This window comes from Nomascus leucogenys, unplaced genomic scaffold (assembly GCF_006542625.1).
Source record: "Nomascus leucogenys isolate Asia unplaced genomic scaffold, Asia_NLE_v1 001046F_57741_qpd_obj, whole genome shotgun sequence".
In the NCBI taxonomy this organism is placed as follows: Eukaryota; Metazoa; Chordata; class Mammalia; order Primates; family Hylobatidae; genus Nomascus; species Nomascus leucogenys.
The window spans coordinates 50,913-57,773 of record NW_022096846.1 but is presented as its reverse complement, the minus strand read 5'-3'; the positions used below and the strand labels follow the sequence as shown (position 1 = coordinate 57,773).

General features: G+C 33.8%; 1 long non-coding RNA gene across 1 annotated transcript; it reads left to right on the top strand.

Annotated features, from left to right (window-relative positions):
* The first annotated feature begins 1,064 nt into the window (after positions 1-1,064).
* On the top strand, positions 1,065-6,447 carry LOC115834062. Its single transcript, XR_004029184.1, has 2 exons — positions 1,065-3,746; positions 5,319-6,447. It is a non-coding gene; the product is annotated as an uncharacterized LOC115834062 (long non-coding RNA).
* The last annotated feature ends 414 nt before the right edge of the window (positions 6,448-6,861 follow it).

The window sequence follows — 6,861 nt, the reverse complement described above, 5'->3', positions numbered from 1 at the left end:
ATTACTGTTCTTGCAAGAAGGTGATCCCGTGATGGTCAAGGAATAATTTTTTTTTTTTTTTTTGAGATGGAGTCTCGCTCTGTCGCCCAGGCTGGAGTGCAGTGGCTCAATCTCGGCTCACTGCGAGCTCCGCCTCCCGGGCTGACGCCATTCTCCTGCCTCAGCCTCTCCGAGTAGCTGGGACTACAGGCGCCCGCCACCACACTCGGCTAATTTTCTGTATTTTTTAGTAGAGACGGGGTTTCACCGTGGTCTCGATCTCCTGACCTCGTGATCCGCCCACCTCGGCCTCCCAAAGTGCTGGGATTACAAGCGTGAGCCACTGCGCCCGGCCGTCAAGGAATAATTTTTGAGATGTTTAGCTTTAAAAAAAAAAAATACAATCATTAGTTTCGTGTTTGTTTAGAAGAAACTTTGTTTTCCTAACCATCATTTGAGCTCCATCTCTTGCTGCAGGGAGAGATGTTATTGTAAATGTCTAGTTCTTTATATTACTTTACAGTTGGGTTTTTAAAAGACTGTACTCAGTAGACCCACTGAAGGAATTTCTAAAAATACATATGTCCCCATCCCCTAAATTCTAATTCCATAGGTATATTTAGACACTCCACAGGTGGTCCTTGTGTGTCTTTTATTGAAAACCTCTTTTTTATAAATTTAATCTACCCAAGATAACACTTCATGAAAACCTCTTTTAAGGTTAAAGATTAAAGGTTAAGATTAAGATTAAAGATCTGCCCACGTCGGCATAGAAACAGGTGGGGTTTTTTGACAGGGTCTTGCTCTGTCGCTCAGACTGGAGTGCAGTGGCATGATCACAGCTCATTGCAGCCTCGACTTCCCTTGCTCCAGTGATCCTCACATGTCAGCCTCCTGAGTAACTGGGACTACAGGTGCACATTACCACACCTAGCTAATTTTTGGTGGAGACAAGGTTTCACCACATTGCCTAGGCTGGTCTCGAGCTCCTGAGCTCAAGCGATCCACCTATCTCGGCCTCTCAAAGTACTGGGATTACAGGCATGAGCCACTGCGCCCAGCCCAGAAACAGTTCTAAAATGGAGAAATATCCTCAAATACTGTGTTTTGTTATCATGCTTTCATAATGCGCTTGGTAGAAATCTCAAAGATTTCATGTAGATCTTAAAAATAAGACTGCTTATTTTTAAAATAGTTAACTTCTATTAAACATAAGCTTGTCAGTCATAAGGTTTGAAATATATGGAAGGTACTGTGAATATAAATTTAGAATTACACTAAAAGAATGTGAATCTTGGTCATGGATAAAGCAGCTTATCAGCTGAAAACTTCATTTTTATTGTCCATACAAGGAAATTATGATATAGGAGAATTCAGCTAATCTAGACAATCTTAAGTTCCTAAAAATGCTTCCTTGACCTGAGACAAGATGATGGTTTCCTGTCCTTTTAGTGATCACTTAGATCAGTTTTTAAAAATGTAAACAGTGGTTATACTGGAGCAAGTGAAGTCAATTAAGTGAATAGATTTTTACTCTTAATTTGTTTATTTAAAATTTTAGAACCAGAATCATCAGAATATTTTAGTTTTGTTGTTTAATAGTGCTTAAGAGCAAATGTTTGGAAAGTAAAAATAACTTAGCAGAGCCTTGGGTTGAAAATCTTATTTACTACCCACCAACCCTGTAATTTCCCGCTGTTTAAATTTGGACACTTTGGTACATTATATATTAATTGTTTAAAAGTTAATTTGTTGCCTTTCAGTCCTTAGGAAGTGAATGAAGGAATACTTTAAAACATTACCATATCGCCCAGGATTATGCAGAAACTCATTTCACTACATCCTCATATCATGCCTCTGTTTACTCCCATCCCCAGGGCCTAAGCAAGGCCCTGTAAAGTGTCGTCTTCATCCCCCACATTCACTGCTGCTGGGAAACAGCACTGCTGCACTACCTTTTTGGAAGTGGGATCTCCCACAAATGCTGATTTCTGAGAAGACTCCCTTTGACAGCTCTGACTGGTGCCCTTCAAGCAGTATGGGAGCCAGCTAACAGTGTGGAGGTCACTGGCACCAAGCTGTTCTGATGAGAGTAGAACACCTGGGAAAATTTTCTTCTGTCCATTTCAGACTGGTGGTGTTTTTCCATTGACAGAAGAAAAGTATGTAAAAAATACTTAAACCCTTCCCTACACTTAATAGGTATGTTAGTAGACTTCTTTGGGCTCATTCATTGTTCTTGCTTCTCAGTAAGTGACAATGATTAAATATCATTCATTTTTCAGTGTTAACTGTGTGAAATTAATAACTAATGACCAATTTGCATTTTCTCCAAATCAAAAGAATATATTAATACTTTGCTAAGTATGAAGAAATCAGTCCTTACATGTGTGCTTTAGGAATATGTGTGCTTTAGGAATACGTATGATTTTTTTTAAAGATAACAGAAAAATTCAAATGTAAATAGAACTATATAACATTGCTTAAACCCCATGTAGATATCATTCAGTTTAAATTAACTTATTAATTCATGGATGGTTATTGTTTGCTGTATACCCTACTTCCCTCTCCTTAATATTTTGAAGTAAATCTTAGTCATATCATATTATCTAAAATCAATTTAAAATTATTGAAAGACTGTCTTGAGTTGTATGAAGGTATTTGAGCAGATGTCTTTTACAAAACAGTAAAATTCTTTATTGAAGCTATAAAATAAGGAAAAGAGCATAAGTTTATAGTTTAACAAACTGTAAAGATAATTCTTGTAAAAAATTTTATTCCACTAAAATTACTCATGATTTTCCTTTCCAAAAATAAACACTATTACCATCTTGATTTATAGTCCTCTAGTCTTTTTTAAGCATAGATGTATGCAAATCTAGATAAAGATTGCATATAAACATATGCATTCATAGCACCACCACTCAAGTCAAGATATGATATTCCTTACTAATTGCAGCTCCCTACCTCCGTCTATTATTCTGATGTGTATGGTTTGAAATAATGCTTTTTAAATTCTTTTTCATCATAAAATAGATCAGCCTTAAACATTTGGAAAATATGACAGTTCTTTTTATGGAAAACTCTTGCATAATGAAAAATGATTTTAATGGAGAATTTAATGATAAAGAAAAATACTTATGATAAAATGTAGGAGGAAACAGGTTATATAAATGTATAATGGTATCTCAGCTATACAAAAATTTAATAGAAAAATAAAAATCATCGTTGTTAAAATTTATCTCACTGTCCTGTTAGATCAAGCTGGTATTTGGGTTAAATTTTTATGAATAAAATAATGTGAATGAAATTAATTAGAAGCAACTAGAATGATAGGAGGCGGGAAAGGCTAAGTAGTTTTGCAAAGTAGAGTAGCTATGTATGGATTCAAGTGCAGTAAGAAAGCTGGTGTTGTCAGGTTCAGATTGAAAAGATAATGTTAGGTAAAATAGGTAGAAGAGTTTGTAATTTGTAAACATTATACATGACTTTCTACTTAGGCTAATATAAAAGTAATTTTTAGTATTTATGTTCTTGGTGATATTTTAACCTCATTAACTCTAATTGAAATGATAGTATAGATTTGTTAGTTTTCCTTATCACATTGTGATGTGTTGAGTAATGTTTGTTTCCTAATAGATAAGGCCTTTTATGAAAGCGCACCTAAATCGAGATAAAGACAAAGAACTTTTAAAATTAACTCAGTACCTCAAGGAGATAGCAAAATTAGATGACTTTTTGGATCTAAATCACAAATATTGGGAAAGGTAAGTTTTAATTGCTTATTTATTTTCTCTTTACATCAATGAAGAAAAAAATATCATTTTTCATCAGTGACCCCAGTATATATATAGCTGTCTTAATTTTTATTTAAAATAGGTGACTTCTAAAAACATTTTCTAATCCAGTGACCTACCCCCTGAAAGTATTTTCCCCTTTCATCTTAACCTCTAACTTGTTCGTAAACATACCTCTTGTAAGCTCTTTAATACTTCTAGAAGAGAGAACTTGAGAGACTAGCATGTGCTGGTGATGCTGCCTATAAATTATTTTGCGATGTTAGGTAGGCTACTCCTTTATGAATCACATGGAATATAATCCCTCTTCTCATACTGTAACATAATGTCAGGATAAAATAAAACACATGTAAAAATTTCATAAATGGTATTAAAAATTACAAGTAACTTGTGTGTAGCAGAAAAATCAGAAAAGTTTATCCCACTACAAAAACAATTACTCATAATTTTCCTTTTTAAAGATAAACACTGTTACCATCTTGGTATATAGTCTTTCAGTCTTTTATCTAAACCCAACTGTATGCACAAATCTATATAGACGTTGCCTATGAACATCAAGGTTTTGAGACAGAGAAAATCCCCTGGAGAAGTGGAAGGTATTGCTATGTATTACAGTATTTGAGGGGGAATTAGATCTTTAAGGATCTGGTTCCAGTAATACAGCACCAAAAGAAACTATATTTGTGTAATAATAACACTTTGGCTTTTCAGATTCCACTTTTGACTTTTCAGATCACTTTGACACAAGTCTTCTAAGAGTCTATAATCCTAATAGGAAGATAAAGCAGACATTTTTACCCCCATCTTTAAATTGCAAATGATGTAACTGAGTCATGGAGATAGTAAATACTTAGTGCAGTGCCACAAAGTGAGCAAATTGTACCAGCAAAACATGTCCAAGTTTGCTGATTTTAGGAACTCTTTCCCCATCCCCACACCACCAATTATAGTAGTTTGTAAATGTTAGAAATAGAGATCAAGTTTTTAATTTAGTGGTAGATTTCTGTTAAACAATATGAAAAACATTTGTTTGCTTAGTAAATTAATGTCTTGTATCTTTTACACTCTTAATCAAAGACCTTTAGCATCTTTTGCCCACTGTCTTGATGTAACAAAAATAAGATCTTTATGGAGTTTGATCTGTATTTGGAAGTTACAATACTAGTTAATATAGTGAGTTTCACATTGGAAGTAAGGCAGTATGGAGTGGTAGTCAATGAGTACGACCTCTGGAGCCTTGTTTTGAATCTAGGCTCTTCCACTTTCTAGCTGTGTGAATTTGTGCAAATTGCTTAACCTGTTTGTGCCTGTAAAATAGGAATAATTCTAATAGAAACTCCTCAGAGCTGTTGTGAAGACTAAATGAATTAATACATGTACTTAGAACTGTGCGTGCACATAATCAGTAGATGTAAGTGACTACTAAGAATACTCATCTTGAAATGTTTCGTTATTAGAATAAACTCCTTTGAGAGGAAAGTTAGGTTATCTTCATGAATTTAGCATGATACAGCTTTGACATCTTTATTTTATTTCTTGCAGATATCTCTCAAAGAAGCAAGGCCAGTAGTTACAAGTTATACTGGCAGTTATTGAAGATACTTAAGATCCAAGAACTTCTTGCTTTTATGCTAGAAATCATTATGATAGTGCTGGACACTGAAGCAAATACCATACTGCTTATACTTGGTCTTCCAGTTTTTTTGTAAATTTAATTTTATATTTTTTGAAGATGATAGCAATATGCTAAAAAATGCTTGTCCCCTATATGAATATTCTGTTACGCTTGAAAAATATTTTCTCCAGCATTGGTTACTGACCCACCCAGCCCCCCCATCACACACACACACACACACACACACACACACACACACACATACAAAGTGGAGAAAAATGTATACTCAACAATGTCATTTTGTGACTTTGGAAACAAGTTATGTTTTGTGTTTTTGTCTAATTGTGTTATTGTCTGACTAAATCTAAGACCAAACTCATGTTGAAACTAGTACTTTTCCCTTTAAAACCAAAAAAGAAAAAAAAAATTTTTTTTTTGTTTAAAGAACCTAGTTTGTTATGCTTAAAATTACCAAGAATTTTTTGTTTCTTTGTCATGGACACAATTTCTCTTCTGTATGCCACTAGTTACATTTCTAAATTCTGAGCGGTCTCAGTTAGGCCTGTATGTGTGTACATGTCCAAGTAAAGCTGGAAAACGTTAGTCTTGATACAGCTGCGTCTTAGTTGAGAAACAGAAGACTGAAGAATAAAAACTAAGGAACAAGAATGAGTCTCTTTTTGATGGCTAAGTAGAATCTGCCTAAAACCATTGTCATAAAAGCAGTTAAAGGCAATAAATTTTTAAAAGGGACATATCACTGATTCATTCCTAAAAAGCATGAACAAAAAGTTTTTGTTCTGTTCCAGCTATATCTTGTCTAAGTGCTAACACTGTTTCAGTGAAAATATCTAGCCATAAGATTAAAAAAATATATTATTTGCAATGCTTAAGCCTGCAGATATGTAATGTGACCACTGTTTTGTGTTGACAATATTGCTTTATACAGTTCTTGTATTTGAAAGGAATTGATCCTTTTAAAGAAACATGGTGTATATTGTTCTTACAGGACTAATTTCAGTGGTGTAAATAATAAATATCTTTTCTTAAAACATTGGTTATCTGTTCTATATTACCACAGATATTTTACCTCTTTGTTGAATGACAAAACGAACATTATGTTCAGGCAAGGATCTCTTGCAAAAACTTATATGTGTATGGTGATGTTAAAGGTATGTATATCACTATTTATACATTCAGGAGTAGTTTTAGCAGCTAATCAGATACATAAAATTACTTAATTCTAATAAGTACCTTTTTTTCAGAAATATATACTATTTTCTTTGTGACAGGTTATGAGGATATACAATGCAGAAGAGTTTGAGGACTAAAGTGATTCAATTGAAATATATTTCTTAATTATGAAGTAAAATTTAAATACTTACGGATAGAATAGAAGTTTTAGAGTATTCATTTTTCATTGGTACATTTTTCCCACTGTAAAAGACAACTTATTCCAAAGTATGCATG